Source organism: Rhinoderma darwinii, chromosome 11 (assembly GCF_050947455.1).
Source record: "Rhinoderma darwinii isolate aRhiDar2 chromosome 11, aRhiDar2.hap1, whole genome shotgun sequence".
Lineage (NCBI taxonomy): Eukaryota > Metazoa > Chordata > Amphibia > Anura > Rhinodermatidae > Rhinoderma > Rhinoderma darwinii.
Window position 1 is genome coordinate 102,056,897 of NC_134697.1, and position 26,268 is coordinate 102,083,164.

Genomic DNA, 26,268 nt, shown 5'->3' on the forward strand with positions numbered 1-26,268 from the left:
CGTCACAGCAGGGACAGTAGACACCGCAGGAGCCGTCACAGCAGGGAGAAGAGACACCACAGGAGCTGGTCACAGCAGGGACAGGAGACACCGCAGGAGCTGGTCACAGCAGGGACAGGAGACACCGCAGGAGCCGCCACAGCAGGGACAGGAGACACCGCAGGAGCCGCCACAGCAGGGACAGTAGATGGCTTTAAAAAAAGGCTTAGATAATTTCCTAGAACAAAAAAATATTCGCTCCTATGTGTAGAAATGTTTTACTTCCCTTTTCCCGTCCCTTGGTTGGACTTGATGGACATGTGTCTTTTTTCAACCGTACAAACTATGTAACTATATAATATGGCATGTATACAGGATATCCCATAAATGTCTCATTGATGCGGGTCCCAGGTCTGGGTTCTGCACCTATCTCGAAAACTGGGGTCCCCTATCCCGCCTGGAATAGAAGCTACGGAAACGGCAGAGCACAGCGAGCGACTCTGAAAATGGGACTTAGGCCTCATTTACACGAGCGTGTGCGTTTTGCGCACGCAAAAAAACGCTGCGTTTTGCGTGCGCAAAAGGCAATTGACAGCTCCGTGTGTCATCCGTGTATGATGCGCGGCTGCGTGATTTTCGCGCAGCCGCCATCATAGAGATGAGGTAGTCGACGCCCGTCACTGTCCAAGGTGCTGAAAGAGCTAACTGATCGGCAGTAACTCTTTCAGCACCCTCGACAGTGAATGCCGATCACAATCTACACCAACCTGTGAATAAAAAAAGACGTTCACACTTACCATGAACTGCCTGCTTCCTCCAGTCCGGTCTCCCGGCCGTTGCCTTGGTGACGCGTCCCTCTCTTGTCATCCGGCCCCACCTCCCAGGATGACGCGGCAGGCCATGAGACCGCTGCAGCCTGTGATTGGCTGCAGCCTGTGCTTGGCCTGTGATTGGCTGCAGCTGTCACTTGGCCTGAATTGTCATCCCGGGAGGTCGGACTGGAGGAAGAAGCCGGGAGTTATCGGTAAGTCAGAACTTCTTTTTTTTTTTACACGTATATGTATATTGTGATCGAAAGTCACTGTCCATGGTGCTGAAACAGTTTAAGTCTTTCAGCACCGTGGGCAGTGACTGTCTCCTGACGTCGCGTACCCGAACATTTTTTGCCGGGTTCGGTTAAAACGAGTTCGGCCGAACCCGGTGAAGTTCGGTGCGCTCATCTCTAATTTGACACTCCGTTTGGATGTTTGTAACCAGAAAAGCACGTGGTGCTTTTCTGTTTACATTCATCCTTTTGACAGCTCTTGCGTGATTTTCGCGCATGCAACGCAGGACCGTCAGTGTGGCATGCGTTGTTTTCACGCACCCATTGAAGTCAATGGGTGCGTGTTGCGTGAAAAACGCAAGAATATAGAACATGTCGTGAGTTTTACGCAACGCACTCACGCTGCGCAAAATTCACGCATCGTCTAAACAGCCCCATAGACTATTATAGGTGCGTACGACACGCGTGAAAAGCACGCGCGTCGCACGCGCGTATAATACGCTCGTGTAAATGAGGCCTTACACTGATTCCATGCCAGGGACCCCGAGTCTCCCTATAGATGTGGATCCCTGAGCTGGGACCTGTATCTATCAGACATTTATGGCATATCCCGTGGAAATATCCCTTTAACTTCTGGGAACATATGGGTACGATTATATATCGGGGGGTTCAGTTATATATCGGAGGGTACGATTATATATCGGAGAGTACGGTTATATATTGTAGGGTACGGTTATATATCGGAGGGTACGGTTATATATCGGAGGGTACGGTTATATATCGGGGGTGCTGTTATATATCGGAGGGTGCGGTTATATATCGGAGGGTACGGTTATATATCGGGGGTACGGTTATATATCGGAGGGTACGGTTATATATCGGGGGGTACGGTTATATATTGGGGGTACGGTTATATATTGTAGGGTACGGTTATATATCGGGGGTGCTGTTATATATCGGAGGGTGCGGTTATATATCGGAGGGTACGGTTATATATCGGGGGTACGGTTATATATCGGAGGGTACGGTTATATATCGGAGGGTACGGTTATATATCGGAGGGTACGGTTATATATCGGAGGGTACGGTAATATATCGGAGGGTACGGTTATATATCGGAGGGTACGGTTATATATCGGGGGGTACGGTTATATATCGGGGGGTACGGTTATATATCGGGGGTACGGTTATATATCGGGGGGTACGGTTATATATCGGGGGGTACGGTTATATATCGGAGGGTACGGTTATATATCGGAGGGTAGTTATATATCGGAGGGTACGGTTATATATCGGAGGGTACGGTAATATATCGGAGGGTACGGTTATATATCGGAGAGTACGGCTATATATCGGGGGGTACGGTAATATATCGGAGGGTACGGTTATATATCGGAGGGTACGGTTATATATCGGAGAGTACGGTAATATATCGGAGGGTACGGTTATATATCGGAGGGTACGGTTATATATCGGGGGGTACGGTTATATATCGGAGAGTACGGTTATATATCGGAGAGTACGGTTATATATTGGAGGGTACGGTTATATATTGGGGGTACGGTTATATATTGTAGGGTACGGTTATATATCGGGGGTGCTGTTATATATGGGAGGGTACGGTTATATATCGGGGGGTACGGTTATATATGGGAGGGTACGGTTATATATCGGAGGGTACGGTTATATATCGGAGGGTACGGTTATATATCGGAGGGTACGGTTATATATCGGAGGGTACGGTTATATATCGGAGGGTGCGGTTATATATCGGAGGGTACGGTTATATATCGGAGGGTGCGGTTATATATCGGAGGGTACGGTTATATATTGGAGGGTACGGTTATATATGGGAGGGTACGGTTATATATCGGAGGGTACGGTTATATATCGGAGGGTACGGTTATATATCGGAGGGTGCGGTTATATATGGGGGGTACGGTTATATATCGGAGGGTGCGGTTATATATCGGGGGTACGGTTATATATCGGGGGGTACGGTTATATATCGGAGGGTACGGTTATATATCGGAGGGTACGGTTATATATCGGGGGGTACGGTTATATATCGGAGGGTACGGTTATATATCGGAGGGTACGGTAATATATCGGAGGGTACGGTTATATATCGGAGGGTACGGTTATATATTGGGGGTACGGTTATATATTGGGGGTACGGTTATATATTGTAGGGTACGGTTATATATTGTAGGGTACGGTTATATATCGGGGGTGCTGTTATATATTGGAGGGTACGGTTATATATCGGAGGGTACGGTTATATATCGGGGGTACGGTTATATATCGGAGAGTACGGTTATATATCGGAGGGTACGGTTATATATCGGGGGTACGGTTATATATCGGAGAGTACGGTTATATATCGGAGGGTACGGTTATATATCGGGGGTACGGTTATATATCGGAGGGTACGGTTATATATCGGGGGGTACGGTTATATATCGGGGGGTACGGTTATATATCGGAGGGTGCGGTTATATATCGGGGGTACGGTTATATATCGGAGGGTACGGTTATATATCGGAGGGTACTGTAATATATCGGAGGGTACGGTTATATATCGGAGAGTACGGCTATATATCGGAGGGTACGGTTATATATCGGAGGGTACGGTTATATATCGGAGAGTACGGTTATATATCGGAGGGTACGGTTATATATCGGAGGGTACGGTTATATATCGGGGGGTATGGTTATATATCGGAGAGTACGGTTATATATCGGAGAGTACGGTTATATATTGGAGGGTACGGTTATATATTGGGGGTACGGTTATATATTGTAGGGTACGGTTATATATTGTAGGGTACGGTTATATATGGGAGGGTATGGTTATATATCGGGGGGTACGGTTATATATGGGAGGGTACGGTTATATATCGGAGGGTACGGTTATATATCGGAGGGTACGGTTATATATCGGAGGGTACGGTTATATATCGGAGGGTACGGTTATATATCGGAGGGTACGGTTATATATCGGAGGGTGCGGTTATATATCGGAGGGTGCGGTTATATATCGGAGGGTGCGGTTATATATCGGAGGGTACGGTTATATATCGGAGGGTACGGTTATATATCGGAGGGTACGGTTATATATGGGAGGGTACGGTTATATATCGGAGGGTACGGTTATATATCGGAGGGTACGGTTATATATCGGAGGGTACGGTTATATATCGGAGGGTGCGGTTATATATCGGAGGGTACGGTTATATATGGGGGGTACGGTTATATATCGGAGGGTGCGGTTATATATCGGGGGTACGGTTATATATCGGGGGGTACGGTTATATATCGGAGGGTACGGTTATATATCGGAGGGTACGGTTATATATCGGGGGGTACGGTTATATATCGGAGGGTACGGTTATATATCGGAGGGTACGGTAATATATCGGAGGGTACGGTTATATATCGGGGGGTACGGTTATATATTGGGGGTACGGTTATATATCGGGGGTGCTGTTATATATTGGAGGGTACGGTTATATATCGGAGGGTACGGTTATATATCGGGGGTACGGTTATATATCGGAGAGTACGGTTATATATCGGAGGGTACGGTTATATATCGGGGGTACGGTTATATATCGGAGAGTACGGTTATATATCGGAGGGTACGGTTATATATCGGGGGTACGGTTATATATCGGAGGGTACGGTTATATATCGGGGGGTACGGTTATATATCGGGGGGTACGGTTATATATCGGGGGGTACGGTTATATATCGGAGGGTGCGGTTATATATCGGGGGTACGGTTATATATCGGAGGGTACGGTTATATATCGGAGGGTACGGTTATATATCGGAGGGTACGGTTATATATCGGGGGGTACGGTTATATATCGGAGGGTACGGTTATATATCGGAGGGTACGGTTATATATGGGAGGGTACGGTTATATATTGGAGGGTACGGTTATATATTGGAGGGTACGGTTATATATCGGAGGGTACGGTTATATATCGGAGGGTACGGTTATATATCGGAGGGTACGGTTATATATCGGAGGGTACGGTTATATATCGGAGGGTACGGTTATATATCGGGGGGTACGGTTATATATGGGGGGGTACGGTTATATATCGGAGGGTACGGTTATATATCGGGGGGTACGGTTATATATCGGAGGGTACTGTTATATATTGGAGGGTACGGTTATATATCGGAGAGTAGTTATATATCAGAGGGTACAGTTATATATCGGGGGGTGCGGTTATATATCGGAGGGTGCGGTTATATATCGGAGGGTGCGGTTATATATCAGAGGGTACGGTTATATATCGGGGGGTACGGTAATATATCGGAGGGTACGGTTATATATCGGGGGGTACGGTTATATATCGGAGGGTACGGTTATATATCGGGGGGTACGGTTATATATCAGAGGGTACGGTTATATATGGGAGGGTGCGGTTATATATCGGAGGGTAAGGTTATATATCGGAGGGTACGGTTATATATCGGGGGGTACGGTTATATATCGGGGGGTACAGTTATATATCGGGGGGTACGGTTATATATCGGAGGGTGCGGTTATATATCGGGGGGTACGGTTATATATCGGAGAGTAGTTATATATCGGAGGGTACCGTTATATATCGGAGGGTACGGTTATATATGGGAGGGTACGGTTATATATGGGAGGGTACGGTTATATATCGGGGGGTACGGTTATATATCGGGGGGTACGGTTATATATCGGAGGGTACGGTTATATATCGGAGGGTACGGTTATATATCGGGGGGTACGGTTATATATCGGGGGGTACTGTTATATATGGGAGGGTACGGTTATATATCGGAGGGTACGGTTATATATCGGAGGGTACGGTTATATATCGGAGAGTACGGTTATATATCGGGGGGTACGGTTATATATCGGAGGGTACGGTTATATATCGGGGGGTACGGTTATATATCGGGGGGTACGGTTATATATCGGGGGGTACGGTTATATATCGGGGGGTACGGTTATATATCGGGGGGTACGGTTATATATCGGAGGGTACGGTTATATATCGGAGGGTACGGTTATATATCGGAGGGTGCGGTTATATATCGGAGGGTGCGGTTATATATCGGAGGGTACGGTTATATATCGGGAGGTACTGTTATATATCGGGGGGTACGGTTATATATCGGAGGGTGCGGTTATATATCGGAGGGTACGGTTATATATCGGAGGGTACGGTTATATATCGGAGGGTACGGTTATATATCGGGGGGTACGGTTATATATCGGAGGGTGCGGTTATATATCGGAGGGTACGGTTATATATGGGAGGGTACGGTTATATATCGGGGGGTACGGTTATATATCGGGGGGTACGGTTATATATCGGGGGGTACGGTTATATATCGGAGGGTACGGTTATATATCGGAGGGTACGGTTATATATCGGGGGGTACGGTTATATATCGGAGGGTACGGTTATATATCGGAGGGTACGGTTATATATCGGGGGTGCTGTTATATATCGGAGGGTACGGTTATATATCGGAGGGTACGGTTATATATCGGGGGGTACGGTTATATATCGGGGGGTACGGTTATATATCGGGGGTACGGTTATATATCGGAGGGTACGGTTATATATCGGAGAGTACGGTTATATATCGGAGGGTACGGTTATATATCGGAGAGTACGGTTATATATCGGGGGTACGGTTATATATCGGAGGGTACGGTTATATATCGGAGAGTAGTTATATATCGGAGGGTATGGTTATATATCGGAGGGTACGGTTATATATGGGGGGTACGGTTATATATCGGGGGGTGCGGTTATATCGGAGGGTACGGTTATATATGGGAGGGTACGGTTATATATGGGGGGGTACGGTTATATATGGGAGAGTACGGTTATATATCGGGGGGTACGGTTATATATGGGAGGGTACGGTTATATATCGGAGGGTGCGGTTATATATCGGAGGGTACGGTTATATATCGGAGGGTACGGTTATATATCGGGGGGTACGGTTATATATCGGGGGTACGGTTATATATGGGGGTACGGTTATATATCGGGGGTACGGTTATATATGGGGGTAGTTATATATGGGGGGTACGGTTATATATCGGGGGGTACGGTTATATATCGGAGGGTACGGTTATATATCGGGGGGGACGGTTATATATCGGGGGGACGGTTATATATCGGGGGTACGGTTATATATCGGGGGTACAGTTATATATGGGGGGTACGGTTATATATTGGAGGGTGCGGTTATATATCGGGGGGTACGGTTATATATCGGGAGGTACGGTTATATATCGGGGGGTACGGTTATATATGGGAGAGTACGGTTATATATGGGAGGGTACGGTTATATATCGGAGGGTGCTGTTATATATCGGGGGGTACGGTTATATATCGGGGGGTACGGTTATATATCGGAGGGTACGGTTATATATCGGAGGGTGCTGTTATATATCGGGGGGTACGGTTATATATCGGAGGGTATGGTTATATATCGGAGGGTACGGTTATATATGGGGGTGCAGTTATATATGGGGGGGTACGGTTATATATCGGGGGGTACGGTTATATATCGGGGGGTACGGTTATATATCGGAGGGTACGGTTATATATCGGAGGGTACGGTTATATATGGGGGTGCAGTTATATATCGGGGGGTACGGTTATATATCGGAGGGTGCGGTTATATATCGGGGGTACGGTTATATATCGGAGGGTACGGTTATATATCGGGGGGTACGGTTATATATCGGAGGGTGCGGTTATATATCGGAGGGTACGGTTATATATCGGGGGGTACGGTTATATATCGGAGGGTGCGGTTATATATCGGGGGGTACGGTTATATATCGGAGGGTGCGGTTATATATCGGGGGTACGGTTATATATCGGGGGGGGGGGGGTACGGTTATATATCGGGGGGTACGGTTATATATCGGAGGGTACGGTTATATATCGGAGGGTGCGGTTATATATCGGGGGTACGGTTATATATGGGGGGGGGTACGGTAATATATCGGAGGGTGCGGTTATATATCGGAGGGTACAGTTATATATCGGGGGGTACGGTTATATATCGGGGGGTACGGTTATATATCGGAGGGTACGGTTATATATCGGAGGGTACGGTTATATATCGGAGGGTACGGTTATATATCGGGGGGTACGGTTATATATCGGGGGGTACGGTTATATATCGGAGGGTACGGTTATATATCGGAGGGTACGGTTATATATCGGAGGGTACGGTTATATATCGGGGGGTACGGTTATATATGGGAGGGTACGGTTATATATGGTGGGGTACGGTTATATATCGGAGGGTACGGTTATATATCGGAGGGTACTGTTATATATCGGGGGGTACGGTTATATATGGGAGGGTACGGTTATATATCGGAGGGTACGGTTATATATCGGAGGGTACGGTTATATATCGGGGGGTACTGTTATATATCGGGGGGTACGGTTATATATCGGGGGGTACGGTTATATATCGGAGGGTACGGTTATATATCGGGGGGTACTGTTATATATCGTGGGGTTCGGTTATATATCGTGGGGTACGGTTATATATCGGGGGGTACTGTTTTATATCGTGGGGTACGGTTATATATCGGAGGGTACGGTTATATATCGGAGGGTACGGTTATATATCGGGGGTACGGTTATATATCGGAGGGTACGGTTATATATCGGGGGTACGGTTATATATCGGAGGGTACGGTTATATATCGGGGGTACGGTTATATATCGGAGGGTACGGTTATATATCGGGGGGTACGGTTATATATCGGGGGGTACGGTTATATATCGGAGGGTACGGTTATATATCGGGGGGTACGGTTATATATCGGGGGGTACGGTTATATATCGGAGGGTACGGTTATATATCGGAGGGTACGGTTATATATCGGGGGGTACGGTTATATATCGGAGGGTACGGTTATATATCGGGGGTGCTGTTATATATCGGAGGGTACGGTTATATATCGGGGGGTACGGTTATATATCGGAGGGTACGGTTATATATCCGGGGGTACGGTTATATATCGGAGGGTACGGTTATATATCGGAGGGTACGGTTATATATCGTAGGGTACGGTTATATATCGGGGGGTACGGTTATATATCGGAGGGTACGGTTATATATCGGAGGGTACGGTTATATATCGGGGGGTACGGTTATATATCGGGGGGTACGGTTATATATCGGGGGGTACGGTTATATATCGGAGGGTACGGTTATATATCGGGGGGTACGGTTATATATCGGGGGTACGGTTATATATCGGAGGGTACGGTTATATATCGGGGGGTACGGTTATATATCGGAGGGTACGGTTATATATCGGAGGGTACGGTTATATATCGGAGGGTACGGTTATTTATCGGAGGGTACGGTTATATATCGGGGGTACGGTTATATATCGGGGGGTACGGTTATTTATCGGAGGGTACGGTTATATATCGGGGGTGCTGTTATATATCGGAGGGTACGGTTATATATCGGAGGGTACGGTTATATATCGGAGGGTACGGTTATATATCGGGGGGTACGGTTATATATCGGAGGGTACGGTTATATATCGGAGGGTACGGTTATATATCGTAGGGTACGGTTATATATCGGGGGGTACGGTTATATATCGGAGGGTACGGTTATTTATCGGAGGGTACGGTTATATATCGGGGGTGCTGTTATATATCGGAGGGTACGGTTATATATCGGAGGGTACGGTTATATATCGGAGGGTACGGTTATATATCGGGGGGTACGGTTATATATCGGAGGGTACGGTTATATATCGGGGGGTACGGTTATATATCGTAGGGTACGGTTATATATCGGGGGGTACGGTTATATATCGGGGGGTACGGTTATATATCGGAGGGTACCGTTATTTATCGGAGGGTACGGTTATATATCGGGGGTACGGTTATATATCGGAGGGTACGGTTATTTATCGGAGGGTACGGTTATATATCGGGGGTGCTGTTATATATCGGAGGGTACGGTTATATATCGGAGGGTACGGTTATATATCGGAGGGTACGGTTATATATCGGGGGGTACGGTTATATATCGGAGGGTACGGTTATATATCGGGGGGTACGGTTATATATCGGAGGGTACGGTTATATATCGGAGGGTACGGTTATATATCGTAGGGTACGGTTATATATCGGGGGGTACGGTTATATATCGGAGGGTGCTGTTATATATCGGAGGGTACGGTTATATATCGGAGGGTACGGTTATATATCGGGGGGTACGGTTATATATCGGGGGGTACGGTTATATATCGGAGGGTACGGTTATATATCGGGGGGTACGGTTATATATCGGAGGGTACGGTTATATATCGGAGGGTACGGTTATATATCGGAGGGTACGGTTATATATCGGAGGGTACGGTTATATATGGGGGGGTGCGGTTATATATCGGGGGGTACGGTTATATATCGGAGGGTACGGTTATATATCGGAGGGTACGGTTATATATCGGAGGGTACGGTTATATATCGGAGGGTACGGTTATATATGGGGGGGTGCTGTTATATATCGGGGGGTACGGTTATATATGGGAGGGTACGGTTATATATGGGAGGGTACGGTTATATATGGGAGGGTACGGTTATATATCGGAGAGTACGGTTATATATCGGGGGGTACGGTTATATATCGGAGGGTACGGTTATATATCGGGGGGTACGGTTATATATCGGGGGGTACGGTTATATATCGGAGGGTACGGTTATATATCGGAGGGTACGGTTATATATCGGGGGGTACGGTTATATATCGGGGGGTACGGTTATATATCGGAGCGTACGGTTATATATCGGAGCGTACGGTTATATATCGGGGGGTACGGTTATATATCGGGGGGTACGGTTATATATCGGAGGGTACGGTTATATATCGGGGGGTACGGTTATATATCGGAGGGTACGGTTATATATCGGAGGGTACGGTTATATATCGGAGGGTACGGTTATATATCGGGGGGGTACGGTTATATATCGGGGGGTACGGTTATATATCGGGGGGTACGGTTATATATCGGAGGGTACGGTTATATATGGGAGGGTACGGTTATATATGGGAGGGTACGGTTATATATGGGAGGGTACGGTTATATATCGGAGGGTGCGGTTATATATCGGGGGGTACGGTTATATATCGGAGGGTACGGTTATATATCGGAGGGTGCGGTTATATATCGGAGGGTACGGTTATATATCGGGGGGTACGGTTATATATCGGAGGGTACGGTTATATATCGGAGGGTACGGTTATATTTCGGGGGGTACGGTTATATATGGGAGGGTACGGTTATATATGGGGGGGTACGGTTATATATCGGGGGGTACGGTTATATATCGGGGGGTACGGTTATATATCGGAGGGTACGGTTATATATCGGAGGGTACGGTTATATATCGGGGGGTACGGTTATATATCGGGGGGTACGGTTATATTTCGGGGGGTACGGTTATATATCGGAGGGTGCGGTTATATATGGGAGGGTACGGTTATATATGGGGGGTACGGTTATATATGGGGGGGTACGGTTATATATCGGGGGGTACGGTTATATATCGGAGGGTACGGTTATATATCGGAGGGTGCGGTTATATATCGGGGGGTACGGTTATATATCGGGGGGTACGGTTATATATCGGGGGGTACGGTTATATATCGGGGGGTACGGTTATATATCGGAGGGTACGGTTATATATCGGAGGGTACGGTTATATATCGGAGGGTGCGGTTATATATCGGAGGGTACGGTTATATATCGGAGGGTACGGTTATATATCGGAGGGTACGGTTATATATCGGAGGGTACGGTTATATATCGGGGGGTACGGTTATATATCGGGGGGTACGGTTATATATCGGGGGTACGGTTATATATCGGAGGGTACGGTTATATATCGGAGGGTACGGTTATATATGGGAGGGTACGGTTATATATGGGAGGGTACGGTTATATATCGGGGGGTACGGTTATATATCGGAGGGTGCGGTTATATATCGGAGGGTACGGTTATATATCGGGGGGTACGGTTATATATCGGAGGGTACGGTTATATATCGGGGGGTACGGTTATATATCGGAGGGTACGGTTATATATCGGAGGGTACGGTTATATATCGGGGGGTACGGTTATATATCGGGGGGTACGGTTATATATCGGAGGGTACGGTTATATATCGGGGGGTACGGTTATATATCGGAGGGTACGGTTATATATCGGGGGGTACGGTTATATATCGGGGGGTACGGTTATATATCGGAGGGTACGGTTATATATCGGGGGGTACGGTTATATATCGGAGGGTACGGTTATATATCGGAGGGTACGGTTATATACGGGAGGGTACGGTTATATATCGGAGGGTGCGGTTATATATCGGGGGGTACGGTTATATATCGGGGGGTACGGTTATATATCGGAGGGTACGGTTATATATCGGAGGGTACGGTTATATACGGGAGGGTACGGTTATATATCGGGGGGTACGGTTATATATCGGGGGGTGCGGTTATATATCGGGGGGTACGGTTATATATCGGGGGGGTACGGTTATATATCGGGGGTACGGTTATATATGGGAGGGTACGGTTATATATCGGAGGGTACGGTTATATATCGGAGGGTACGGTTATATATGGGAGGGTACGGTTATATATGGGAGGGTACGGTTATATATCGGGGGGTACGGTTATATATCGGGGGGTACGGTTATATATCGGGGGGTACGGTTATATATCGGAGAGTACGGTTATATATCGGAGGGTACGGTTATATATGGGAGGGTACGGTTATATATCGGGGGGTACGGTTATATATCGGGGGGTACGGTTATATATCGGGGGGTACGGTAATATATCGGAGGGTACGGTTATATATGGGGGGGTACGGTTATATATGGGAGGGTGCGGTTATATATCGGAGGGTACGGTTATATATCGGAGGGTACGGTTATATATCGGAGGGTACGGTTATATATCGGAGGGTACGGTTATATATGGGGGGGTACGGTTATATATGGGAGGGTACGGTTATATTTCGGAGGGTACGGTTATATATGGGGGTGCAGTTATATATCGGAGGGTACGGTTATATATGGGGGGGTACGGTTATATATGGGAGGGTACGGTTATATATCGGAGGGTACGGTTATATATGGGGGTGCAGTTATATATGGGGGGGTACGGTTATATATCGGAGGGTACGGTTATATATCGGAGGGTACGGTTATATTTCGGGGGTACGGTTATATATGGGGGTGCAGTTATATATGGGGGTGCAGTTATATATGGGGGGGTACGGTTATATATCGGGGGGTACGGTTATATATCGGGGGGTACGGTTATATATCGGAGGGTACGGTTATATTTCGGGGGGTACGGTTATATATGGGGGTGCAGTTATATATGGGGGTGCAGTTATATATGGGGGGGTATAGTTTTATTTATATAGCTCTGCTCCTTGAGGCTTTAGGGTTTATTCAGATGAACGGGAAAAACGTCTGTGCAACGTGTGTGATTTGCATGCGCGTTGCACACACCTATATTAGTCTATGGGGCCGTTACTCAGAACGTGAGTCCGCTGAAAAAAACTCACGACATGTCCTTTCTTTGTGCGCTGTTCGCGCATCACGCACCCATTGAAGTCAATGGGTGCGTGAAAATCACGCATTCCGCACGGAAACACTTCCATTAGAACAGCGTGATTCGCGCAACAGCTGCCAAACTCTGAATGTAAACAGAAAAGCACCACGTGCTACAAACATCCAAACGGAGTGTCATAATGATGGCGGCCGCGCGAAAATCACACATCATATGCTGAGGCCACACGGAGCTGTTAAGTGCCTTTTGCGCACGTAAAACGCAACGTGTTTTGCGTGCGCAAAACGCATACGCTTGTGTTAATCAGGCCTAAGACTGGATTCACACGAGCCTGCGCAAAAGGCACTTAACAGCTCCGTGTGGCCTCAGCATATGATGTGTGATTTTCGCGCGGCCGCCATCATTATGACACTCCGTTTGGATGTTTGTAGCACGTGGTGCTTTTCTGTTTACATTCAGAGTTTGGCAGCTGTTGCGCGAATCACGCTGTTCTAATGGAAGTGTTTCCGTGCGGCATGCGTGATTTTCATGCACCCATTGACTTCAATGGGTGCGTGATGCGCGAACAGCGCACAAAGAAAGGACATGTCGTGAGTTTTTTTCAGCGGACTCACACTGCGCAAAATTCACGGACTGTCTGCACGGCCGCATAGCCTAATATAGGTGCGTACGACACGCGTGAAAAGTACCCGGTTCACTGGTGATATTAGTTGTTATTGAGTATTCGGTCAGTGCTTCCTCCGTGACAGGCAGCGGCCATATTGTCGGAGACTGCAGAGGGCAGGAGCTCCCGCGGTTATTATACACGGCGCAGCCCCCCTCACCCTGTAGTAAATAACATTCCCGCGTCCACCAATCACAGAGTCGCATCTCATAAGGAAATCACTAGAGCGCAAGTGCTCGGGAATACACGGGCGGAGGTAGTCCTTCAGCCAATCAGAAGGAGAGACGGACGCCACCGCTATTGACGTCATTCTAGACAACATCCAATCGGAGATGACTAGGCCCGAGAGCTAGTTGAGTGAAGTCCAGAGGAAGCGCGAGCCACCGGAGGCGACAGCGGAGGAGAAACCGCAACGTATCGCGATAGACGGCCGGATTGTGTGTGGGTGGGGCCTGAGGACGACATCTCCACCCCTCAATTGCTAGGTAGGAATAAGAAAGTGGAGGTCGGGGCGCTTAGCCCCCAGTTGTCATGTCGACCCGGAATACAGGCGACTATCACGATTCCGGCGACTCCTGCATTTTTGTCCCTGTCGTAGATAACTGTGTGACGTCACGAGGGAGCAAAACTGAGATGTCCTAGAAGTGTCCGTGTCCTCCCTGTATTGTCACTACATCCCCCTCCACCTGTACATATACCCCCTGTATTATCACTACATCCCCCTCCACCTGTACATATACCCCCTGTATTATCACTACATCCCCCTCCACCTGTACATATACCCCCTGTATTATCACTACATCCCCCTCCACCTGTACATATACCCCCTGTATTATCACTACATCCCCCTCCACCTGTACATATACCCCCTGTATTATCACTACATCCCCCTCCACCTGTACATATACCCCCTGTATTATCACTACATCCCCCTCCACCTGTACATATACCCCCTGTATTATCACTACATCCCCCTCCACCTGTACATATACCCCCTGTATTATCACTACATCCCCTCCACCTGTACATATACCTCCTGTATTATCACTACATCCCCCTCCACCTGTATATATACCCCCTGTATTATCACTACATCCCCCTCCACCTGTATATATACCCCCTGTATTATCACTACATCCCCCTCCACCTGTACATATACCCCCTGTATTATCGCTACATCCCCCTCCACCTGTACATATACCCCCTGTATTATCACTACATCCCCCTCCACCTGTACATATACCCCCTGTATTATCACTACATCCCCCTCCACCTGTACATATACCCCCTGTATTATCACTACATCCCCCTCCACCTGTACATATACCCCCTGTATTATCACTACATCCCCCTCCACCTGTACATATACCCCCTGTATTATCGCTACATCCCCCTCCACCTGTACATATACCCCCTGTATTATCGCTACATCCCCCTCCACCTGTACATATACCCCCTGTATTATCACTACATCCCCCTCCACCTGTACATATACCCCCTGTATTATCACTACATCCCCCTCCACCTGTACATATACCCCCTGTATTATCACTACATCCCCCTCCACCTGTACATATACCCCCTGTATTATCACTACATCCCCCTCCACCTGTACATATACCCCCTGTATTATCACTACATCCCCCTCCACCTGTACATATACCCCCTGTATTATCACTACATCCCCCTCCACCTGTACATATACCCCCTGTATTATCGCTACATCCCCCTCCACCTGTACATATACCCCCTGTATTATCGCTACATCCCCCTCCACCTGTACATATACCCCCTGTATTATCGCTACATCCCCCTCCACCTGTACATATACCCCCTGTATTATCGCTACATCCCCCTCCACCTGTACATATACCCCCTGTATTATCACTACATCCCCCTCCACCTGTACATATACCCCCTGTATTATCACTACATCCCCCTCCACCTGTATATATACCCCCTGTATTATCACTACATCCCCCTCCACCTGTACATATACCCCCTGTATTATCACTACATCCCCCTCTACCTGTACATATACCCCCTGTATTATCACTACATCCCCCTCCACCTGTACATATACCCCCTGTATTATCACTACATCCCCCTCCACCTGTACATATACCCCCTGTATTATCACTACATCCCCCTCCACCTGTACATATACCCCCTGTATTATCACTACATCCCCCTCCACCTGTACATATACCCCCTGTATTATCACTACATCCCCCTCCACCTGTATATATACCCCCTGTATTATCACTACATCCCCCTCCACCTGTACATATACCCCCTGTATTATCACTACATCCCCCTCCACCTGTACATATACCCCCTGTATTATCACTACATCCCCCTCTACCTGTACATATACCCCCTGTATTATCACTACATCCCCCTCCACCTGTACATATACCCCCTGTATTATCACTACATCCCCCTCCACCTGTACATATACCCCCTGTATTATCACTACATCCCCCTCCACCTGTACATATACCCCCTGTATTATCACTACATCCCCTCCACCTGTACATATACCCCCTGTATTATCACTACATCCCCCTCCACCTGTACATATACCCCCTGTATTATCACTACATCCCCCTCTACCTGTACATATACCCCCTGTATTATCACTACATCCCCCTCCACCTGTACATATACCCCCTGTATTATCACTACATCCCCCTCCACCTGTACATATACCCCCTGTATTATCACTACATCCCCTCCACCTGTATATATACCCCCTGTATTATCACTACATCCCCCTCCACCTGTACATATACCCCCTGTATTATCACTACATCCCCCTCCACCTGTACATATACCCCCTGTATTATCACTACATCCCCCTCCACCTGTACATATACCCCCTGTATTATCAGCACATTACCCTGACAGCACCAGTGTATCACTACATCCCCCTCCACCTGTACATATACCCCCTGTATTATCACTACATCCCCCTCCACCTGTACATATACCCCCTGTATTATCACTACATCCCCCTCCACCTGTACATATACCCCCTGTATTATCACTACATCCCCCTCCACCTGTACATATACCCCCTGTATTATCACTACATCCCCCTCCACCTGTACATATACCCCCTGTATTATCAGCACATTACCCTGACAGCACCAGTGTATCACTACATCCCCCTCCACCTGTACATATACCCCCTGTATTATCACTACATCCCCCTCCACCTGTACATATACCCCCTGTATTATCACTACATCCCCCTCCACCTGTACATATACCCCCTGTATTATCACTACATCCCCCTCCACCTGTACATATACCTCCTGTATTATCACTACATCCCCCTCCACCTGTACATATACCCCCTGTATTATCACTACATCCCCCTCCACCTGTATATATACCCCCTGTATTATCACTACATCCCCCTCCACCTGTACATATACCCCCTGTATTATCACTACATCCCCCTCCACCTGTACATATACCCCCTGTATTATCACTACATCCCCCTCCACCTGTACATATACCCCCTGTATTATCACTACATCCCCCTCCACCTGTACATATACCCCCTGTATTATCACTACATCCCCCTCCACCTGTACATATACCTCCTGTATTATCACTACATCCCCCTCCACCTGTATATATACCCCCTGTATTATCACTACATCCCCCTCCACCTGTACATATACCCCCTGTATTATCACTACATCCCCCTCCACCTGTACATATACCCCCTGTATTATCACTACATCCCCCTCCACCTGTACATATACCCCCTGTATTATCACTACATCCCCCTCCACCTGTACATATACCCCCTGTATTATCACTACATCCCCTCCACCTGTACATATACCCCCTGTATTATCGCTACATCCCCCTCCACCTGTACATATACCCCCTGTATTATCACTACATCCCCTCCACCTGTACATATACCCCCTGTATTATCACTACATCCCCCTCCACCTGTACATATACCCCCTGTATTATCACTACATCCCCCTCCACCTGTACATATACCCCCTGTATTATCACTACATCCCCCTCCACCTGTACATATACCCCCTGTATTATCACTACATCCCCCTCTACCTGTACATATACCCCCTGTATTATCACTACATCCCCCTCCACCTGTACATATACCCCCTGTATTATCACTACATCCCCCTCCACCTGTACATATACCCCCTGTATTATCACTACATCCCCCTCCACCTGTATATATACCCCCTGTATTATCACTACATCCCCCTCCATCTGCTCCTGCCTTACAGTAACCCCCTGCACTGTATATAGATTTAGTATTTTGGTGAAGAATTGGATTCTCTGGTGTGATTAGAGTCGGGGGCCCCTGATATCACGGGGGTCTCTGTAATGTAATCTCTGATATCACGGGGGTCTCTGTAATGTAACCTCTGATATCACGGGGGTCTCTGTAATGTAACCTCTGATATCACGGGGGTCTCTGTAATGTAACCTCTGATATCACGGGGGTCTCTGTAATGTAACCTCTGATATCACGGGGGTCTCTGTAATGTAACCTCTGATATCACGGGGGTCTCTGTAATGTAATCTCTGATATCACGGGGGTCTCTGTAATGTAACCTCTGATATCACGGGGGTCTCTGTAATGTAACCTCTGATATCACGGGGGTCTCTGTAATGTATCCTCTGATATCACGGGGGTCTCTGTAATGTAACCTCTGATATCACGGGGGTCTCTGTAATGTAACCTCTGATATCACGGGGGTCTCTGTAATGTAACCTCTGATATCACGGGGGTCTCTGTAATGTAACCTCTGCTGATATCACGGGGGTCTCTGTAATGTAACCTCTGATATCACGGGGGTCTCTGTAATGTAACCTCTGATATCACGGGGGTCCCTGTAATGTAATCTCTGATATCACGGGGGTCTCTGTAATGTAACCTCTGATATCACGGGGGTCTCTGTAATGTAACCTCTGATATCACGGGGGTCTCTGTAATGTAACCTCTGATATCACGGGGGTCTCTGTAATGTAATCTCTGATATCACGGGGGTCTCTGTAATGTAACCTCTGATATCACGGGGGTCTCTGTAATGTAACCTCTGATATCACGGGGGTCTCTGTAATGTAACCTCTGATATCACGGGGGTCTCTGTAATGTAACCTCTGATATCACGGGGGTCTCTGTAATGTAATCTCTGATATCACGGGGGTCTCTGTAATGTAACCTCTGATATCACGGGGGTCTCTGTAATGTAACCTCTGATATCACGGGGGTCTCTGTAATGTAATCTCTGATATCACGGGGGTCTCTGTAATGTAACCTCTGCTGATATCACGGGGGTCTCTGTAATGTAATCTCTGATATCACGGGGGTCTCTGTAATGTAACCTCTGATATCACAGGGGTCTCTGTAATGTAACGTCTGATATCACGGGGGTCTCTGTAATGTAACCTCTGATATCACGGGGGTCTCTGTAATGTAACGTCTGATATCACGGGGGTCTCTGTAATGTAACGTCTGATATCACGGGGGTCTCTGTAATGTAACGTCTGATATCACGGGGGTCTCTGTAATGTAACGTCTGATATCACGGGGGTCTCTGTAATGTAATCTCTGCTGATATCACGGGGGTCTCTGTAATGTATCCTCTGATATCACGGGGGTCTCTGTAATGTAACCTCTGATATCACGGGGGTCTCTGTAATGTAACCTCTGATATCACGGGGGTCTCTGTAATGTAATCTCTGATATCACGGGGGTCTCTGTAATGTAATCTCTGCTGATATCACGGGGGTCTCTGTAATGTATCCTCTGATATCACGGGGGTCTCTGTAATGTAACCTCTGATATCACGGGGGTCTCTGTAATGTAACCTCTGATATCACGGGGGTCTCTGTAATGTATCCTCTGATATCACGGGGGTCTCTGTAATGTAATCTCTGCTGATATCACGGGGGTCTCTGTAATGTAATCTCTGATATCACGGGGGTCTCTGTAATGTAACGTCTGATATCACGGGGGTCTCTGTAATGTAATCTCTGCTGATATCACGGGGGTCTCTGTAATGTAACCTCTGATATCACGGGGGTCTCTGTAATGTAACGTCTGATATCACGGGGGTCTCTGTAATGTAACCTCTGATATCACGGGGGTCTCTGTAATGTAATCTCTGATATCACGGGGGTCTCTGTAATGTAACCTCTGCTGATATCACGGGGGTCTCTGTAATGTAACCTCTGATATCACGGGGGTCTCTGTAATGTAACCTCTGATATCACGGGGGTCTCTGTAATGTAATCTCTGATATCACGGGGGTCTCTGTAATGTAATCTCTGATATCACGGGGGTCTCTGTAATGTAACCTCTGCTGATATCACGGGGGTCTCTGTAATGTAACCTCTGATATCACGGGGGTCTCTGTAATGTAACGTCTGATATCACGGGGGTCTCTGTAATGTAACCTCTGATATCACGGGGGTCTCTGTAATGTAACCTCTGCTGATATCACGGGGGTCTCTGTAATGTAATCTCTGATATCACGGGGGTCTCTGTAATGTAACCTCTGATATCACGGGGGTCTCTGTAATGTAATCTCTGATATCACGGGGGTCTCTGTAATGTAATCTCTGATATCACGGGGGTCTCTGTAATGTAATCTCTGCTGATATCACGGGGGTCTCTGTAATGTAACCTCTGCTGATATCACGGGGGTCTCTGTAATGTAATCTCTGATATCACGGGGGTCTCTGTAATGTAATCTCTGATATCACGGGGGTCTCTGTAATGTAACCTCTGCTGATATCACGGGGGTCTCTGTAATGTAACCTCTGATATCACGGGGGTCTCTGTAATGTAATCTCTGATATCACGGGGGTCTCTGTAATGTAATCTCTGATATCACGGGGGTCTCTGTAATGTAACCTCTGATATCACGGGGGTCTCTGTAATGTAACGTCTGATATCACGGGGGTCTCTGTAATGTAATCTCTGATATCACGGGGGTCTCTGTAATGTAATCTCTGATATCACGGGGGTCTCTGTAATGTAACCTCTGATATCACGGGGGTCTCTGTAATGTAACCTCTGATATCACGGGGGTCTCTGTAATGTAACCTCTGCTGATATCACGGGGGTCTCTGTAATGTAACCTCTGATATCACGGGGGTCTCTGTAATGTAACCTCTGATATCACGGGGGTCTCTGTAATGTAACGTCTGATATCACGGGGGTCTCTGTAATGTAACCTCTGATATCACGGGGGTCTCTGTAATGTAACCTCTGATATCACGGGGGTCTCTGTAATGTAATCTCTGATATCACGGGGGTCTCTGTAATGTAACCTCTGATATCACGGGGGTCTCTGTAATGTAACCTCTGATATCACGGGGGTCTCTGTAATGTAACCTCTGATATCACGGGGGTCTCTGTAATGTAACCTCTGATATCACGGGGGTCTCTGTAATGTAACCTCTGATATCACGGGGGTCTCTGTAATGTAATCTCTGATATCACGGGGGTCTCTGTAATGTAACCTCTGATATCACGGGGGTCTCTGTAATGTAACCTCTGATATCACGGGGGTCTCTGTAATGTAATCTCTGATATCACGGGGGTCTCTGTAATGTAATCTCTGATATCACGGGGGTCTCTGTAATGTAACCTCTGATATCACGGGGGTCTCTGTAATGTAATCTCTGATATCACGGGGGTCTCTGTAATGTAATCTCTGATATCACGGGGGTCTCTGTAATGTAACCTCTGATATCACGGGGGTCTCTGTAATGTAACCTCTGATATCACGGGGGTCTCTGTAATGTAACGTCTGATATCACGGGGGTCTCTGTAATGTAACCTCTGATATCACGGGGGTCTCTGTAATGTAATCTCTGATATCACGGGGGTCTCTGTAATGTAATCTCTGATATCACGGGGGTCTCTGTAATGTAATCTCTGATATCACGGGGGTCTCTGTAATGTAATCTCTGATATCACGGGGGTCTCTGTAATGTAACCTCTGATATCACGGGGGTCTCTGTAATGTAATCTCTGATATCACGGGGGTCTCTGTAATGTATCCTCTGATATCACGGGGGTCTCTGTAATGTAACCTCTGATATCACGGGGGTCTCTGTAATGTAATCTCTGATATCACGGGGGTCTCTGTAATGTAACCTCTGATATCACGGGGGTCTCTGTAATGTAATCTTTGCTGATATCACGGGGGTCTCTGTAATGTAACCTCTGATATCACGGGGGTCTCTGTAATGTAATCTCTGATATCACGGGGGTCTCTGTAATGTAACCTCTGATATCACGGGGGTCTCTGTAATGTAACGTCTGATATCACGGGGGTCTCTGTAATGTAACCTCTGATATCACGGGGGTCTCTGTAATGTAACCTCTGATATCACGGGGGTCTCTGTAATGTAATCTCTGCTGATATCACGGGGGTCTCTGTAATGTAATCTCTGATATCACGGGGGTCTCTGTAATGTAACCTCTGATATCACGGGGGTCTCTGTAATGTAATCTCTGCTGATATCACGGGGGTCTCTGTAATGTAACCTCTGATATCACGGGGGTCTCTGTAATGTAACGTCTGATATCACGGGGGTCTCTGTAATGTAATCTCTGATATCACGGGGGTCTCTGTAATGTAACCTCTGATATCACGGGGGTCTCTGTAATGTAATCTCTGATATCACGGGGGTCTCTGTAATGTAACCTCTGATATCACGGGGGTCTCTGTAATGTAATCTCTGATATCACGGGGGTCTCTGTAATGTATCCTCTGATATCACGGGGGTCTCTGTAATGTAACCTCTGATATCACGGGGGTCTCTGTAATGTAACCTCTGATATCACGGGGGTCTCTGTAATGTAACCTCTGATATCACGGGGGTCTCTGTAATGTAACCTCTGATATCACGGGGGTCTCTGTAATGTAACCTCTGATATCACGGGGGTCTCTGTAATGTAACCTCTGATATCACGGGGGTCTCTGTAATGTAACCTCTGATATCACGGGGGTCTCTGTAATGTAACCTCTGATATCACGGGGGTCTCTGTAATGTAATCTCTGCTGATATCACGGGGGTCTCTGTAATGTAATCTCTGATATCACGGGGGTCTCTGTAATGTAACCTCTGATATCACGGGGGTCTCTGTAATGTAATCTCTGCTGATATCACGGGGGTCTCTGTAATGTAACCTCTGATATCACGGGGGTCTCTGTAATGTAACGTCTGATATCACGGGGGTCTCTGTAATGTAATCTCTGATATCACGGGGGTCTCTGTAATGTAACCTCTGATATCACGGGGGTCTCTGTAATGTAATCTCTGATATCACGGGGGTCTCTGTAATGTAACCTCTGATATCACGGGGGTCTCTGTAATGTAATCTCTGATATCACGGGGGTCTCTGTAATGTATCCTCTGATATCACGGGGGTCTCTGTAATGTAACCTCTGATATCACGGGGGTCTCTGTAATGTAACCTCTGATATCACGGGGGTCTCTGTAATGTAACCTCTGATATCACGGGGGTCTCTGTAATGTAACCTCTGATATCACGGGGGTCTCTGTAATGTAACCTCTGATATCACGGGGGTCTCTGTAATGTAACCTCTGATATCACGGGGGTCTCTGTAATGTAACCTCTGATATCACGGGGGTCTCTGTAATGTAACCTCTGATATCACGGGGGTCTCTGTAATGTAATCTCTGATATCACGGGGGTCTCTGTAATGTAACGTCTGATATCACGGGGGTCTCTGTAATGTAATCTCTGATATCACGGGGGTCTCTGTAATGTAATCTCTGATATCACGGGGGTCTCTGTAATGTAACCTCTGATATCACGGGGGTCTCTGTAATGTAACCTCTGATATCACGGGGGTCTCTGTAATGTAATCTCTGATATCACGGGGGTCTCTGTAATGTAACCTCTGCTGATATCACGGGGGTCTCTGTAATGTAACCTCTGATATCACGGGGGTCTCTGTAATGTAACCTCTGATATCACGGGGGTCTCTGTAATGTAACCTCTGATATCACGGGGGTCTCTGTAATGTAACCGCTGATATCACGGGGGTCTCTGTAATGTAACCTCTGATATCACGGGGGTCTCTGTAATGTAACCTCTGATATCACGGGGGTCTCTGTAATGTAACCTCTGATATCACGGGGGTCTCTGTAATGTAACCTCTGATATCACGGGGGTCTCTGTAATGTAACCTCTGATATCACGGGGGTCTCTGTAATGTAATCTCTGATATCACGGGGGTCTCTGTAATGTAACCTCTGATATCACGGGGGTCTCTGTAATGTAACCTCTGCTGATATCACGGGGGTCTCTGTAATGTAATCTCTGATATCACGGGGGTCTCTGTAATGTAACCTCTGATATCACGGGGGTCTCTGTAATGTAACGTCTGATATCACGGGGGTCTCTGTAATGTAATCTCTGATATCACGGGGGTCTCTGTAATGTAACCTCTGATATCACGGGGGTCTCTGTAATGTAATCTCTGATATCACGGGGGTCTCTGTAATGTAACCTCTGATATCACGGGGGTCTCTGTAATGTAATCTCTGATATCACGGGGGTCTCTGTAATGTAACCTCTGATATCACGGGGGTCTCTGTAATGTAACCTCTGATATCACGGGGGTCTCTGTAATGTAACCTCTGATATCACGGGGGTCTCTGTAATGTAACCTCTGCTGATATCACGGGGGTCTCTGTAATGTAACGTCTGATATCACGGGGGTCTCTGTAATGTAACGTCTGATATCACGGGGGTCTCTGTAATGTAACCTCTGATATCACGGGGGTCTCTGTAATGTAACCTCTGATATCACGGGGGTCTCTGTAATGTAACGTCTGATATCACGGGGGTCTCTGTAATGTAACCTCTGATATCACGGGGGTCTCTGTAATGTAACGTCTGATATCACGGGGGTCTCTGTAATGTAACGTCTGATATCACGGGGGTCTCTGTAATGTAACCTCTGATATCACGGGGGTCTCTGTAATGTAACGTCTGATATCACGGGGGTCTCTGTAATGTAACCTCTGATATCACGGGGGTCCCTGTAATGTAACCTCTGATATCACGGGGGTCTCTGTAATGTAACCTCTGATATCACGGGGGTCTCTGTAATGTAACCTCTGATATCACGGGGGTCTCTGTAATGTAACCTCTGATATCACGGGGGTCTCTGTAATGTAACCTCTGATATCACGGGGGTCTCTGTAATGTAACCTCTGATATCACGGGGGTCTCTGTAATGTAACCTCTGATATCACGGGGGTCTCTGTAATGTAATCTCTGATATCACGGGGGTCTCTGTAATGTAATCTCTGATATCACGGGGGTCTCTGTAATGTAACGTCTGATATCACGGGGGTCTCTGTAATGTAATCTCTGCTGATATCACGGGGGTCTCTGTAATGTAACCTCTGATATCACGGGGGTCTCTGTAATGTAACGTCTGATATCACGGGGGTCTCTGTAATGTAACCTCTGATATCACGGGGGTCTCTGTAATGTAACCTCTGCTGATATCACGGGGGTCTCTGTAATGTAATCTCTGATATCACGGGGGTCTCTGTAATGTAATCTCTGATATCACGGGGGTCTCTGTAATGTAATCTCTGATATCACGGGGGTCTCTGTAATGTAACCTCTGCTGATATCACGGGGGTCTCTGTAATGTAACGTCTGATATCACGGGGGTCTCTGTAATGTAACCTCTGATATCACGGGGGTCTCTGTAATGTAACCTCTGATATCACGGGGGTCTCTGTAATGTAACCTCTGATATCACGGGGGTCTCTGTAATGTAACCTCTGATATCACGGGGGTCTCTGTAATGTAATCTCTGCTGATATCACGGGGGTCTCTGTAAT

The 26,268-nt window shown here is 47.1% G+C and overlaps 2 protein-coding genes across 2 annotated transcripts in view; one reads left to right on the plus strand and one right to left on the minus strand.

Annotated features, from left to right (window-relative positions):
• Positions 1–26,268, minus strand: part of FTSJ3 (FtsJ RNA 2'-O-methyltransferase 3) — a 319,479-nt gene that overhangs the window by 197,392 nt on the left and 95,819 nt on the right. The window lies entirely within an intron of this gene.
• ZDHHC5 (zDHHC palmitoyltransferase 5) overlaps positions 14,653–26,268 on the plus strand; it is a 55,232-nt gene continuing 43,616 nt past the window's right edge. Inside the window, exon 1 of the mRNA XM_075842304.1 lies at positions 14,653–14,834. The gene's annotated coding sequence lies outside the window, so the exon portion shown is untranslated. The remainder of the gene's footprint in view (positions 14,835–26,268) is intronic.